Genomic DNA, 17,102 nt, shown 5'->3' on the forward strand with positions numbered 1-17,102 from the left:
GGAAACCGCCATCTATAAATCCAGCGTTTGCCCCTGATATGAGTGCCCGCCTTAGCCTGGGCACCACCCTAGTTAGGACTGTGGTTGTAGGTAATGATCTTTGCTTATTTCTGCTAGCAACTCATAGTTTTCATTATCACAATTGTAACCAAGTATTTTACTAGCTTATCACGTCACATGACATCATCCTTCATTCTGTAATCTCTGTCCCATGTGCATAATTTTACATTTTAAATTTATTAAATTTAAGACTCGACACGTCAGTCCATTCCTTTCTGTGCTCTATATCACAATACATTTGGTTTACTCATTTTGGTGCATCAATCTGTTACATCACTTTGTATTATCTACAAAAAGACTTGTAGTAATAGTAATATCATGTATGAATGCATTAAACAAACAGGACATTTAGATAACTTGTTCAATAATCTGTTTCTACTAAACAGAAAAATCCTTTGTTGTTTGTTCTGAAATAGTTATTGCAATATATAATGAGCTCCCAGAAATTATATGAAGGAGCAAATGGATACACCAAAAAAGGTGTATATGGTAAGAATACATTTTAGAATTTCTGCATTTCATATTGATGCAGTTTATATTTATACACCCCATAAGCTTCCAGCCCTTCCTCTAAGCTTACCACCACCCTGTCTCCAGGCTTTACCCAAACCTTTATCCATTCCACTATCTCTGTGTCAAAGCCATAGATTTTCCATTTCTGAATTAATTTATTTGGAAGGGGATATCAACTGCCTTGCTAAAACCTATATAAGCTATATCCACTGATCCATCCTGGTCTATACCTTTAGTTACTAAGTCAAAACAAAAAATCCACTAGATTTGTTTGACATTATCTTCAGCAGCAAATCCATGCAGCCTTGCATCTTGTTATATGTCTGACTTTAAATAGTCAACAATTCTGCTTCAATTTCTTTTCTTCTCAATCACCTGGAATTACAGCTGTCAGCAGTGACTGGTTCAAAAGTTTGGTTAATGGGGCAGCAAGCTGCACTCTTCTCTGAACTCTCTTGGATGTATACCATCTGAACACTTATCCACTTTTATTTCTCTAAGCTGAAATGACATCTCTACTGTACTAAATATACACAACTCCACGCACAAATATATATATTTACCCTCTAGTGTATGTGACCCCGTTGAGTCTTCAGCAGTAAATATATTTTGCAAATGTATTTATATAGGCAGTCTGCGGTTTCTGTCTTCACCCTGTTCAGTTTATATCCTTACTATTTCTCCTGTTGTTTTTTTTACTTTCATTAATATATCTAAAGTATGTTTTGTCACTTTTTTTTTTTTTACTGATACTACAGTTTATTTGTGCTTTAGCACTTTTTATTGTGTGTGTAGTCTTTGTAGCTTTATATACCTTTTATCCTCCTCTGGCTGAAATTACAGATGTTCACTGACCCCTGTGTTTTGGTTTTGGTTTCAGTTTTGGCAAAACCGCCCTTGCGTGTTTTGGTTTTGGATCCTGATGTTTTTCTAAAATCCCTATTTTTTTTGCTAAAATCACATATTATTGCTTTTTCTCCCCCCCCCCACATTATTATTAACCTCAATAACACTAATTTCAAGTCATTTGCAGTCAATTTTGACCACCTCACAGTTCACAATATTATTTTCATACACTTTCAAACAAAGACTGCAGATTTAGAAGACCAAGCCTGCCAGATCTATTATTTGTATTTCAGCAATGACAATTAGCAAAGGAGCAATGGAGCTCTTCTCTTTCTGTGTTACCTATATAACACAGTACAATGTGACTGCATATTTAGAAGACCAAGCCTGCCAGACCTATTATTTGTATTTCAGCAATGACAATTAGCAATGGAGCTCTCCTCTTTGTGTGTTACCTATATAACACAGTACAATGTGACTGCTGATTTAGAAGACCCAGCTCTCCTGAATGTCACTGGAGACTTTGAAGAACACTGCTACCCCTCCTCTTTCTTTTCTACCTATGACGCTGCCCAACTGCACTAGAGACTGCCAAGAACTGTGCTACCCCTTCTGTGTCCCTCTGTGAAACAGTGCTGGATAGCCGTGGAGGGCGGTACTTATAGAATCCAAAGCTCCCGAGATCCGATGACGTAACAATGACGTTTTGCCTCATTTTCAATTCAGAGGGCCCGCAAAAATACGGAGCCGGCTCAGTATTCAGATCTGCTAAGTGTGTTCGGTTCTCGGGGAACCGAGCCTGATCTCTAGCTGAAATATGCATTTCATGTATGCAGTTTTCATAGCCACTTCCTTAGAGAACCATATTGGACTAATCTTCATTTTGCTTTTACTAACATCTGTGGCACAAAGCACTGTTGCATTTAATAATGCCTATATATTTATTCCACTGTTTCTGCACACTATAAGTCCCACCCTGTCAGAGATTCACAGAAATGATTTCTCTTTTAATTAAAATCTGTTTTTCTAAAATGTAATACCTGTGTTTTGGGCCAGTTAGGCTTGTTTGTCCAGTGTCAGTCCTACACTTGTCTACTCACCTAATATATTCTAAAATTAAAAATAACCTGTGACTCTATAAAATGAAACACCTTTAGTAAATATCTGAATATAAAGTGAAAAAATACGTGGATCCACTAAAGCATTTCTATAAAATCACATTTCAGGATTACATGTACAACAGGATGCTAATGGCAACAGTCTAAAACAAAACACCTCATCCTCAAACAATGAACCCATATTAGAGCAGATAAATTCATAAAAGTTATGCCCCCAATAAACCAACATAAAGTCTCTCTAAGCACAAGAAGGCTCGGTGGCACAGTAGTTAGCATTTCTGCTTCACAGCACTGGGGTACATGGGTTCAATTTTAACCAAGGTCCTATCTATGTTTGTGAGACTTTCCTCTGGGGGCTCCGGTTTCTTCCCACCGTCCAATAACATACCAAAAGGTTTATTGGCTTCTGAAAAAATGGACCCTAGTCTGCGTGGAAGGTAATTTAGAATGTAAGCTCCAATGGTGCTTGGACTAATGGGAATGATTACATGTTCTCTGTACAACACTGTGTAACATGATTGGCACTATATAAATGAACAATAATAATATAGTCCAATGTAGTGTTACTTGTAAGACAAAATTATGGTTGAAGGACCTTGAATATGCTTACAATACTGATAGTCACTGACACATAGTTCCTATAAAACCTTTGGACTTTTGTTCCAGAGCAGTGGTAATGGGTATCCTGATGCTTGGGATACCGATGATGCTGGATGCCGGCGCTTCATTGTAACGTCACCGAAGACAGTGACATGTACATTTAAAGAGGTTTGTTAACGTTAGGAGAGGGTTAGGGTTAGGGGTTAGGCATAGGGTTAGGGTTAGGCATAGGGTTAGGCTGCGTCAGACGTCGCTGAGAGAGTACATTTCTGCAAATATATGCTGCTAAATCATCTGTGCCGCTTGGAACATTAACTTTTGCACGTATTACCTGGAGTATATGTGGGAATGGAAGCTTTGTTTTGGATATGTTGAGCTGTAGATAGCATTGGGACATCCATGTGGAGATAGCTGAGAGACAGTTGGTCCAATGAGATTGTACAGAAGAGGAGTTCTGGGGAGGAGAGGTAGATTTGGGTGCTATCAACCTAGAGATGGTACTGGAGGTCGAATGAGCAAATTAGTTCCCCAAGAAAAGAAATGTACAATGAGAAGAGCAGAAGAGCAGAGGGCCAAGAACAGGACCTTTCGGGACCACACAAGATAGTGGGAGTGGAGTGGAGAATGTGTCAGAGATAGAGACACTAAAGGAGCAGTTTGATAAGTAGGAAGTGAACCAGGAAAGAACTATCATTCTATCATCGTCCTCATACCTAAAACATCCTAATCTATGTAAAATCCCCATTACACTCTGACATTGATTATAGCTTATAAATATATATAAACATGAAACACATTTTCTTGGCTAACTGCATCCCCCCTAAGAGTGTGGAGACACCCATAGATCTGCAAATAACCACCAACATGATCTACCCCACAGCTGTCCAAGGTTTATTCACGGGAGGTCTCCCGTCATCATCACCATAATATATTTATGTCAATCATACAACAACCGTTATCCTGTTTGGCCCTTGCTCTTGGATGGATAGTTTCCATAATAATGATCCTCCCTTTGGGACTCACTCCACTGCAAACCTGTGTTACTGGTTTTGGACCTACATACCAGCTCACCTACTCTCATTGCCCCAAAACGTCAATAACAAAGCAAATCAAAATAACTTCCCTTCACTTACCAGTACTATAGCCTGGGCTGATTCCCACTAATTCAGGCGCATAGTGAGTATTGGGTTAATCTGTACATTCAGCAATCAGCGTCAGACTGGCCTGGTAACACTAATAAAAGGAAGTGGGGTTCGTTGCCATTATGTGAGCCAGCCTGAGCTTTGTCAGCAGAGGGCGGAATTCCCTAAAGGGGAATAGGGCTCCTGGTGTTCGCCAGTGGTGAGGTAATGTGTTACAGAATTTAAAAGCTGTACAATACATTTGTCCAAGTAAGCCCTTGCAGCCATTTACTGTTTGGGCATGCTGGCGTTTGTAGAAAAACAAGTATCAGCATGCCTATGCCTGGCAGAACATGCCAGGGCTTGTGGAATAATAAAGTGGAAAATAATTGATTGTCGGATCCAGTTGCTTAAAGGGAAAATAAATACATTTATTCAATAAAAGATTAGTTTAAAATTGAATTGTGCAGTGCGGTTAACATGTTACCTTGAAGATTTCAGGACTGATATCGCCCTCCATAGCAGAAGAAGTGGAATTTTTATACAACAATTCCAAAAAGAAGTTAATTATAATATGCAATAAGTTCTGTCTCTCTGGGCAGATGAAATGGCGTCATTGTTTTAGGTCCCTCAGGCTATATTGACATCTGGCTCTGTAGTAAATTAAAACAGGTAAATCTTAAATAGAAATATTACAATTAGTGAAGTCATATTTAGTCTTAAATAAATAAGGATTTAACAACCGATATGATAGTGACATTTTCCAAGACTCTGAACCTTTTACTTAATACTTATTGTTAAGATATTAAACATAGATCCTAGACTATTTCAGAATGCTAATCAATGGCTGGTTCTCATCAGAAATACTTTCCTCTCCTACGTGTTTACGTGCGACTTTTGAATAAAACAAAAGGCTGTGTTTATGCTAAATATACGTGCAAATCTAGTTACTTACATATAGATAAGTTTCACAAGTAATATATGAGATTCTAATTAATATTTAAAGTAGGTAGTGACTGAAAAGAATGTTTGGGTTTATTATCTTACTTATTAAAGAAAATGTAGTGTCATAGTAAAGTACTATGAACTTATGATTCAAGAGACAATCCTATCGATTTATAAACAAAATTACACTTCTACAGGAACTAGAAGCACCAGCATGTCCTGGCATCTAGGGCCCGCTGGAGAGCATAGTTCCAAAAACACGCCAACTAGTATAAAAAACACAGACGTTGCAGGTTTTAATTACTCAAACAACATTTCTTGCCCACTATATTAATCACCTACATATATATATGGAATCTCTTTTACTTCTGTCTTGAAGTAATCAGTTAGGTAACAATGCTCTTAATGCTCGTGACACAAACGATTGAACAGGGGCCAGCATCTGAAGAGCCAATCAGAACAGTTTCCCTCTGATTGACTATATTGTGAATAAATAGAATTTATTGACTTCTACAGGGAAATTAGGTTAATAAATTTCTGCTTTAAGATATGTGCATTTCAACATACACACGTTAGACTGCAATTTTGCAGCCATATGTCTGCTCTGACATTCGAGCTACAAAATTGTAGCATGTTCTAATGTCACCATTGGCGAGAACTAAATTGTTTCCTTACATGTTGATTCCATAAGTAATTGCTTGAGAGATGTTCCACACAAGCAGTTCAGGATGTCACTATTCTTGGCTGATTTGCTCAATAAATAATCTATCTAATTACTCATATTGTCCTAGTTGTCTATAAATTGTTCCTATTGAAAAAAAAAAACCTCTACCTTCCCATTTTCTAAAGTGCCCAGTATTCAAGTTGTTTTATTATTACTTGTTTACATATAAACCTTAACTTGTTCCTACTCTGTCCTTTCTAAACAGGTTGTAACCAGGAAAAGCCATAATCATCAGTAATAGCTATGAGATTTAAGTTATGCTTGAAATCAGTCCAGGGAGCTTTTTTCCTAAATTAAAAGCATTTGTACATATGGGGGGAACTCAATTGGCTGCGTTACTGTAAAAAGTAATGCGACCTGCGCACTATTACCGTTGTTATGCTAATAGTGCGCTTAAATACCGTTATTATGGCAATTTCAATGCCGGCTTTTTGCTTGCGGCGAAAGCCGGATTAAATTTACGTTAAATTTATGGTTAAATTTACCGTAATAACGGTAATAGGGTTAGCGCTATTCTACTTCGGGGGAATTCCCCCCGTGGGGTTTCATATATAGTTGGGTGCATTTGTGCCTTGAATGTACATAGGAAAATACGTAGGCAAGAACAAGCGTATTTGTTTATATGTTGAGTCTGAAGATACCTCCAGCTACAAACAGGTATAACTAGTGAGTATACTTACACCCCACATAGTGTTGAGATGCAGCTTGACAGTGTTACTAGTAAATGCTAAAATTCCATTACCCTATCTGTACACAGTATAATGATGTCATGAAGTGTCATACACACAAGGGAGAAGAGAGTCTTGACAGTTATTAAATAATGGCAAAGTCCCATTTTCCATATAAAATGTAATGTTATTTACAAACTTCTGTTTCCTGCAGTAGTCCTAAAAGAATAAGAACTGAGATCTGCATAGGACCGAAGGATAATAAAAGCTTTGCTGTATCTTTAACTGAACTATTATCTGGAGTGTTAACAGTTAATCTTTGGGTACGCCCATCTGGTGTCATAGGGGAGGGGTTTAGGACTATAAGTTGGATGGGCGGAGTTTGCTCAGTCCTTGGCAGTTTGGAAGTTGCAGCGTGCAGACGTGGATCCTGATAAGTATCTGAGTTCCCCTCTCTGTCTCCTGTTTTTTCCTGCTTGTACTCCCCTTTTTTCTCTTGTTTCCCTCACTCGTGTGTGTGGCATTCTAACCTAATTTTATCAACCCTCTGTTCTCTTTTCTTTTACAAAATTCAACCCCCTCCTTTTCCTCCCTCCTCCGCTAGTCTCTCCCTTATTTCCCCCCCCTTCCGCTAACTTCCCCCACCCCCCCCTCCCGTTTTTGGTGGTGTTGCATTTTGGCCCAATTTCCCTTCCAATTCCCCGGGTGCCTCCCCCAGCGGTAATGGCGGGTGTTGGTGCCCTTCCTTCCTCCGCTAGGCCCAGCTGTTCCCCTCCCTTACCTGCACGGAGATTCAGTGGCAGGCTGAGGGTTCCTCCTTCCCGGGCATCCGCTGAGGGTTATGGTGGTGTTAGCGGGGGTCGCAGAACCGGAAGTGACGGCCGTCACTTCCGGTCGAGGTCAGCTCACGCGACGGTTCCTCCGGTGGCTGAGGGGCTTGTTATTCCCGGGCAGAGGGCATCCAGGAGAGACAGGTGGTCCTCGGGGGGTAGTATAGCGGCGGGGGGACCTCCACCCGCTGCAGGTAGAGTTCAGCAGTCCCGCGGGCAGCGGGTTCACGGCGGCCATGTTAGGGCGGGCGGGCATACTGGTTCTGAGAGTGGGCGACCCCCTCCTCTCCAATTATCCCGGGTTCCAGCGGCAGATAGCTCCTCAACGGGCATAGTGGGGGCCAGTTCAGTCATCAGGGGTAGCAGGAGTAGTTTGGGCCCGGTAGGGGGGCAGAATGCAGAGGCAGATCGTGCCTCAGCAGGTTCAGCGGCACATAGGGCTTATAGCAGGGGCAACAGTGTGGTTCGGGGGGAGACATCAGTGGCCCCTGTGGGTTCTGGTGTTAGGGGCATCCCGGTGGGAAGGGGGGGGGTCCTGTCACTCAGACTCCGGGGTACATAGGGGTCAGGTGCGGGGTTCTTCGGGGTCTCAGGTCATGGGTAGGAGCCCAGGGCAACGGTCCTGGTCTGGGCATAGGAGAGGCACGCACGGCTCGGACGAGCGGCGCGAGTCACGCGATGGGGGTGTTCCTGTGAGTGAGTCCCTGGGGGCTGAGAATTATAGGGAAGTTTCAGGCTGGGAGCTTGGTCAAGGGGTGAGTTCAGATCATGGCAGAGAGCATAGAGCAGCATCCCGTGGTTCCCAGTCTCAAGCTTCTAGTAGTAACATTTCTTTCTCAGTGTCACTCACCGGACTGTGAGTGCTTCTTCCCGGACATTTAGGAACCGTGGCCGTCCTCCATCCTGAGGGACTGCGCATGCGCAGCCCTTTCTATACCTCCAGTGTATGTTCCTTTAACTTAATTGGCAGATCAGGCAACCTCCCTATATTAAGCACCTGTGGTCAACACCACGTTGCCTGATCTTGGAGTCTCATTTCCCATGAGTCTCTGAAGGTGTTCCTGTGTTTCCTTGTTTATTCAGCCCTGCTGATTCCTGTGGTTTCCAAACCACTTCTACCTCTGTGGTTTCCAAACCACTTCTACTACTGTGGTTCCCATACCACTTCTACCATCTACTGTATCATCGTGACTGTGAGCTGATTCCTATCCGCTGCCTCCGTGCACTACAGTCTTCTATCACTTCAACTCTACCATGTATCATTGGGACTGTTAGCTGATGCCTATCCGCTGCCTCCGTGCACTACAGGCTTCAACCACATCCACTCACCTGTTCATGATTGTGACTGCCAGCTGATTCCTATCCGCTGCCTCCGTGCACTACAGGCTTCAACCTGCAACTCGTCTGTGTTTCATCATCGTGACTGTTTGGCTGATTCCTATCCGCTGCCTCCGTGCACTACAGTCTTCAACCTGCAACTCGTCTGTGTTTCATGATCGTGACTGTTTAGCTGATTCCTATCCGCTGCCTCTGTGCGCTTCAGTCTTCAGTCCTTGTCAACTCTACCGTGTTTCCTTGAGTCTGCTGCCACTATTGCTACCCGCTACTCTCCGTGATCATCTGTTCCAGTTCAACTCTGCTCCGGTGTCCCATCGTTACTGCACCTGCTGGTTGCTATTGGTTACCTCCGTGTTCCCGCAGAGACCCGCTGCTGTTACTTCTCAGCGCTACTCATCCATCTACTGCTGATCCGCTCTCCACGCCTTCCTGTGTTCCCTGCTGGTCTACCTACCTGTGCGCTGCACCTGCTAGACCCCCGCTTCACCCATCCAGGGACTTGTATCCTGCTGGCCTCCTGCCCTTCAGGTATCTCTGCACTCCTGTCTGACTGCCTTCTCCTGAACCACGGTATGCATACTTCCCATTGACTGTGCTGTGTATTGCATACCTTGCTGGACTGTGTTGGTTCTCCTCTGGAGTGTACTATCCGCTGAGTCTATTGCCATCATTGACTGTGTTGGTTCTCCTCTGGAGTGTACTATCTGCTGACTCTACTGCCATCATTGACTGTGTTATCTCATGCCGGATTACTTCAAGAGACTTTCTATATTGGCAGTGTTGTTCAGTCATTTATACATTTATATTGTGCATATTACTGTGGATCAAAGTCAAGGTGCCCGTGTATATATTGTGTTGCAGTCTCTCCCCGTGCACCTCCTCACATATATATTCAGTGGTACAACTTGCTAGTGGCAGACCACTGACTCCTGTTTACAGTTCACCTGTTCCAGTATCCTCTCACATAGCAGTGGTACAACTTGCTAACGCAGACCACTGACTCCCCGGATACCTCCACTTGGATTCCATTCCTTCACTCAGACAGCGGTACAACTTGCTATCCGCAGACCGCTGACTCTCATCACCTCCTCGTTTCTGTTGGACATTCCTCCTCACTATAGCAGTGGTACAACTTGCTACCGCAGACCACTGACTACCTTCACGTGTCCTTTGTCCATACAGTTCCTCGTGTATTACTACCTCCATATTGCCAGTGCTGCTAGTCATAGACTTTCCTGAGCATCTCATCATCTGCTATTTTCTGTTCCGTGATCACCCTGCTACCAGAGTACCATATTACCACCTATACTGCTCTGGTAAGCCTATCACCTGGTGATCCCTGGGTAAAGACTCCTAGTGCCCGTGACAGTAAGATCAGGCCATGACAGACCCAGATACGGAACCTACTGCTAAAGAGATGCTGCAGCATCTGGTCAGCCGTGTGGAGCAACAGGATGCTCGCCAACAGCTGTTACTTCAATGTTACCAATCGTTAACCTCCCAAGGAACATCTGGACAGACTGTTACAGCTAATATTGAAGCTCCTGTGCTTTCCTCCGTTTCCCCAGTGCCATCCCAGGTGTCTACAGCTCCTACGCTTCACCTGCCTACTCCGTCAAAATATGACGGGGACCCCAAAACTTGTAGAGGTTTCCTTAACCAATGTTCAGTCCATTTTGAACTCCAACCTCAAAATTTTTCTACCCATCGTTCCAGAGTGGCCTATCTTATCTCATTGTTTTCTGGACAAGCCCTGGCTTGGGCCTCCCCTCTGTGGGAAAGAAACGATCCAATTCTACAAGATAGCGCCAAATTCATTTCCACGTTCCGAAGTGTGTTCGATGAACCAGGTCGTGTGACCTCCGCTGCTTCCAGCATTCTTCGTTTGCGACAAGGCTCCCATACAGTAGGACAGTATGTCATTCAATTTAGGATCTTAGCCTCTGAACTTCAGTGGAACACTGAAGCATTAGTTGCCGCCTTCTGGCAGGGGCTCTCCGATAAAATTAAAGATGCACTGACTACCCAAGAGCTTCCTTCGTCACTAGAAGATTTGATCTCTCTTTGCCATCGTGTAGACATGAGATTTCGTGAAAGAGAATCTGAGAAAACAACTTCTGCTAAAGCACCTCTTCGTTTAAACCCTCAATTTCGTCCAGTTTCACCTTCTGTGATTCCCATGGAGATAGGACGTTCCAAATTATCTTTAGAAGAGAGGAAACGAAGAGTAAAGAATAGACTCTGTATCTATTGTGCTGATTCCACACATATGCTCAGTTCTTGCCCTAAGAAATCGGGAAATGCCAGGCCCTAACTAGTTCTGGAGAGGTGAAGTTAGGGTCCCTGGAGTCCTCTCCATTGTCTATGAAATCTAAAGTCTGCGCTTTCGATGTTACGATTTCCTTTGCTACCAAATCCTTTGAGTCACAGGCATTGATTGATTCCGGAGCAGCAGGAAATTTCATTTCTAAATCACTAGTGAATCAATGGTCCCTACCAGTGATCACTTTAAAAACACCCATTACTGTGACGGCTATAGATGGATCACGTCTCATCAATGGTCTCATCACCCAGAGTACGTCTCCAGTAACCCTTCAGATTGGTGTACTACACCATGAAGAAATTTCGTTTTTAATTCTTCCAGTTACGACAAGTCCGATTGTCTTAGGCCTTCCATGGCTTCAATGTCACTCTCCCCAGATTGACTGGCGCACCCCTCAAGTTACGTCTTGGGGGTCTGAATGTCACCATCGTTGTCTCTCTCAAGTTATTCCTCTTAAAGTACAGCAATCTTCCATCTCATCTTCCTCCCCGGGACTCCCTCCTCAGTATGCTTCATTTGCCGATGTGTTTGATAAAGCTCAGTCTGAACGTCTTCCTCCTCATCGTTCTTGGGATTGTCCGATCGACCTTCTACCTGGCAAGACTCCTCCCAGGGGTCGGGTCTATCCTCTCTCGTTACCTGAAACTCAAGCCACATCTGAGTACATACAGGAGAACCTCCAGCGTGGGTTCATTCGACCTTCCACCTCTCCCGCTGGAGCTGGGTTCTTCTTCGTCAAAAAGAAGGATGGATCATTACGCCCTTGTATAGATTTTCGTGGACTCAACGCCATTACTATCAAGAATCGGTATCCCATTCCGCTGATCACTGAGCTATTTGATCGCATCAAGGGAGCTCGGATATTTACTAAGTTGGATCTTCGTGGTGCCTACAATTTAATTAGAATCCGTTCCGGTGACGAATGGAAGACCGCGTTTAACACCAGAGATGGGCATTACGAATATTTAGTAATGCCCTTCGGGCTGTGTAATGCCCCCGCGGTTTTCCAGGGTTTCATCAATGAGATCTTTCGGGACTTATTATATGTATGTGTCGTTGTCTACCTGGACGACATATTGATCTTCTCACAGGACCTGCCTTCTCATCACCAACATGTGGCAGAGGTCCTCTCCAGACTACGGAAAAACTCGTTGTTCTGTAAATTGGAAAAATGTTCATTCGAGTTACCCCAGATTCCATTCTTGGGGTATATAGTTTCCGGAGTTGGCCTGAAGATGGATCCAGACAAAGTAAATGCTGTACTACATTGGCCTCAGCCAACTACTCTTCGTGCCATCCAGCGTTTTTTAGGTTTTGCCAATTACTATAGACGCTTCATTCAAGACTTTTCATCCATTGCATCTCCCATTGTGGCCTTAACTCGGAAAGGGGCTAATACTAAGCAATGGTCATCTGAGGCTCTCCAAGCCTTTCAAATCCTCAAAGAGTCCTTCTCGTCTGCTCCCATTCTGCGACAACCTGATGTGACACTCCCCTTCTTCCTAGAAGTAGATGCCTCTAATGTGGGCTTAGGAGCTATTCTCTCCCAACGCTCGGAGCAACAAAAATTACATCCTTGTGCCTTCTACTCTCGGGGTCTTCTGCCCGCAGAGAAAAACTATACTATCGGGGACAAGGAGTTGCTGGCCATCAAAGCTGCATTAGAGGAATGGAGATACTTGTTGGAAGGAGCTCGCCATCCGGTGACGATCTTCACGGATCATAAGAACTTGTCATATTTGCAATCTGCTCAATGCTTGAACCCTCGTCAAGCAAGATGGTCTCTTTTCTTTTCCCGTTTTGAATTAATTATAACCTTCAAACCAGCCGCTAAGAACAAGAAAGCTGACGCTCTATCTCGAGCTTTTGTGACGTCCTCTGATGTAGAAGAGGTTCCCAACCATGCTATTCTAGACCCCAAATGTATTTCTCTGGCTGCTTCATCCACCAAAATGCTACCATTTGGGAAGACCCTTGTGCCTCCTACTCTGAGGAGGAAAATCCTTTCGTGGTTCCATGCCTCTCGTTTTTCTGGACACGCCGGTGAACACAAGACCTTTGAGATTCTCTCTCGTAGTTACTGGTGGCCTTCAATGAGGAGAGACGTCAAAGAGTTTATTGCTTCCTGTGATTTATGTTCTCAGTTCAAATCCTCCCGCAGAACTCCAGCAGGGTTGCTGCGACCACTACCCATTCCGTCCAAGCCTTGGACCCATATTAGTATGGATTTCGTTACTGATTTGCCACCAAGTAAGAATCACAATACTATTTGGGTAGTGGTAGACAGATTTTCGAAGATGGCCCATTTCGTCCCTCTGTCCGGTTTACCTTCCTCGTCTACTCTGGCTGAACATTTCATTAAAGAAATCTTCCGTATCCATGGATGTCCGTCTGAGATTGTGTCGGATAGAGGAGTACAATTCGTTTCCAGATTCTGGCGGGCCCTTTGTAAAACCTTGGGCATACGATTAGCACTCTCATCTTCTTACCATCCGCAATCTAACGGACAAACGGAACGAGTCAATCAAGATCTTGAGACCTTTATTAGGATGTTCTCTTCAGCCAACCAAGACAACTGGGTAGAATTGCTTCCTTGGGCTGAATTCGCCCATAACAACATGTACCATGAGTCATCATCCAAAACTCCATTCTTTGTGGTCTACGGTCACCATCCGTCTTTTCCGGAATTTCCTGCCCTCCCGCCCACCCAAGTTCCTGCTGTGGAGACTGCTTGTCAGACCTTCAAAAATATCTGGTCTCAGGTCAAAACCTGTTTAAAGAAGACATCTAACAAATATAAGTCTTTCGCAGATAAGAAGAGGCGGGCTATTCCACCACTAAAAATTGGAGATCGTGTCTGGTTATCCACCAAAAATATTCGTTTGAAGGTTCCATCTATGAAATTCGCCCCTCGTTTTATTGGTCCATATAGGATCATTCAAGTTATCAATCCAGTATGTGTTAAACTTCTTCTTCCTAAGAATCTTCGGATCTCCAATGCCTTCCATGTGTCCTTGCTCAAACCTCTCATCATCAACCGTTTCTCGACTCCTCCCTCAGCACCGCAGCCAGTTCAAGTTCATCAGGAGGAGGATTTCGAGATTACTGAGGTATTGGATGCAAAAATTTCGCGAGGAGTCCTCCGTTTCCTCGTTCATTGGAAGGGCTTCGGTCCTGAAGAGCGTTCATGGATCAAAGCTGAAGATCTTAATGCTCCTGCCCTTCTGAAGAAGTTTTATTCCAAAAATCCGGACAAGCCCGGTTCCAGGCGTTCTGTGCCCACCTTTAAAAGGGGGGGTACTGTCACTCACCGGACTGTGAGTGCTTCTTCCCGGACATTTAGGAACCGTGGCCGTCCTCCATCCTGAGGGACTGCGCATGCGCAGCCCTTTCTATACCTCCAGTGTATGTTCCTTTAACTTAATTGGCAGATCAGGCAACCTCCCTATATTAAGCACCTGTGGTCAACACCACGTTGCCTGATCTTGGAGTCTCATTTCCCATGAGTCTCTGAAGGTGTTCCTGTGTTTCCTTGTTTATTCAGCCCTGCTGATTCCTGTGGTTTCCAAACCACTTCTACCTCTGTGGTTTCCAAACCACTTCTACTACTGTGGTTCCCATACCACTTCTACCATCTACTGTATCATCGTGACTGTGAGCTGATTCCTATCCGCTGCCTCCGTGCACTACAGTCTTCTATCACTTCAACTCTACCATGTATCATTGGGACTGTTAGCTGATGCCTATCCGCTGCCTCCGTGCACTACAGGCTTCAACCACATCCACTCACCTGTTCATGATTGTGACTGCCAGCTGATTCCTATCCGCTGCCTCCGTGCACTACAGGCTTCAACCTGCAACTCGTCTGTGTTTCATCATCGTGACTGTTTGGCTGATTCCTATCCGCTGCCTCCGTGCACTACAGTCTTCAACCTGCAACTCGTCTGTGTTTCATGATCGTGACTGTTTAGCTGATTCCTATCCGCTGCCTCTGTGCGCTTCAGTCTTCAGTCCTTGTCAACTCTACCGTGTTTCCTTGAGTCTGCTGCCACTATTGCTACCCGCTACTCTCCGTGATCATCTGTTCCAGTTCAACTCTGCTCCGGTGTCCCATCGTTACTGCACCTGCTGGTTGCTATTGGTTACCTCCGTGTTCCCGCAGAGACCCGCTGCTGTTACTTCTCAGCGCTACTCATCCATCTACTGCTGATCCGCTCTCCACGCCTTCCTGTGTTCCCTGCTGGTCTACCTACCTGTGCGCTGCACCTGCTAGACCCCCGCTTCACCCATCCAGGGACTTGTATCCTGCTGGCCTCCTGCCCTTCAGGTATCTCTGCACTCCTGTCTGACTGCCTTCTCCTGAACCACGGTATGCATACTTCCCATTGACTGTGCTGTGTATTGCATACCTTGCTGGACTGTGTTGGTTCTCCTCTGGAGTGTACTATCCGCTGAGTCTATTGCCATCATTGACTGTGTTGGTTCTCCTCTGGAGTGTACTATCTGCTGACTCTACTGCCATCATTGACTGTGTTATCTCATGCCGGATTACTTCAAGAGACTTTCTATATTGGCAGTGTTGTTCAGTCATTTATACATTTATATTGTGCATATTACTGTGGATCAAAGTCAAGGTGCCCGTGTATATATTGTGTTGCAGTCTCTCCCCGTGCACCTCCTCACATATATATTCAGTGGTACAACTTGCTAGTGGCAGACCACTGACTCCTGTTTACAGTTCACCTGTTCCAGTATCCTCTCACATAGCAGTGGTACAACTTGCTAACGCAGACCACTGACTCCCCGGATACCTCCACTTGGATTCCATTCCTTCACTCAGACAGCGGTACAACTTGCTATCCGCAGACCGCTGACTCTCATCACCTCCTCGTTTCTGTTGGACATTCCTCCTCACTATAGCAGTGGTACAACTTGCTACCGCAGACCACTGACTACCTTCACGTGTCCTTTGTCCATACAGTTCCTCGTGTATTACTACCTCCATATTGCCAGTGCTGCTAGTCATAGACTTTCCTGAGCATCTCATCATCTGCTATTTTCTGTTCCGTGATCACCCTGCTACCAGAGTACCATATTACCACCTATACTGCTCTGGTAAGCCTATCACCTGGTGATCCCTGGGTAAAGACTCCTAGTGCCCGTGACACTCAGCAGAAGCCGGAGGGTATGAGGAGGAGCGGTTCGTTGGAGTGGAGCAAGTCGGCCGTCACCAGGCATGGTCCATGGACGACGGCTGGACGCAGGGTGTTTGAGACTGGTTCGGCGTTGGCAGGTGAGCGTGATTTGTTTGATGTACCTGATGTGCAATCTGTGTGGTCCGATTGTTACAGCTCAAGTACGGGTTCAGATATGTCTGGGTCTTCCTCCAAGAAGCTGATTAAGAAATTGCGCAAGCATTTTGTACCACGCGCTGGGGCTAGGCCGGCTGACGGGCGTTTAAGGCAGACAAGAGGTTCCCGTCTTACAGGGGATGAAGAGCTGCGCTGTGCTAGTACCAGGATACTGCATGGGGTTAGAATGGTAGTCAGAGACAGAATTCGTAAAGGCCGACTCATTGACATGTTCGCTATGACCAATAAGGGTAAGAAAGTGGTAGCCCAAGCCCTCACACGGGGTGGCGCTGGAGAGGCGAGTTATAGGTCATACAAAAACTGGCTTACGGGGGCCTACCTTTTTGCGGCGTGTTATTTAGAAATGCGCCCGACAGAGTGGATGGACATGTTGAAATATTTACACATGATCCACGAGATGTATGCATCATCACGCCCCGGGGTATGGCTGGCCTATGATGAAGCGTTTCGGGAGAAATATGACGGACATGCGAGCCTCATGTTGGGATTCAAGGATGTTGAGGTATGGTTAAAGGTGTCCCAAGATGGCGGGGAAGAGTCTTCACAGGGTTCAGGTTGGCGGCGGCCATCGGGGCGCGGCAGGGGTGCCGCGCCCTTTGAGGGTAGGGGCCGCTGTTCCCCTTTTAACAAGTCCGGTTGCCTGC

The sequence above is a fragment of the Mixophyes fleayi genome, chromosome 3 (assembly GCF_038048845.1).
Source record: "Mixophyes fleayi isolate aMixFle1 chromosome 3, aMixFle1.hap1, whole genome shotgun sequence".
Lineage (NCBI taxonomy): Eukaryota > Metazoa > Chordata > Amphibia > Anura > Limnodynastidae > Mixophyes > Mixophyes fleayi.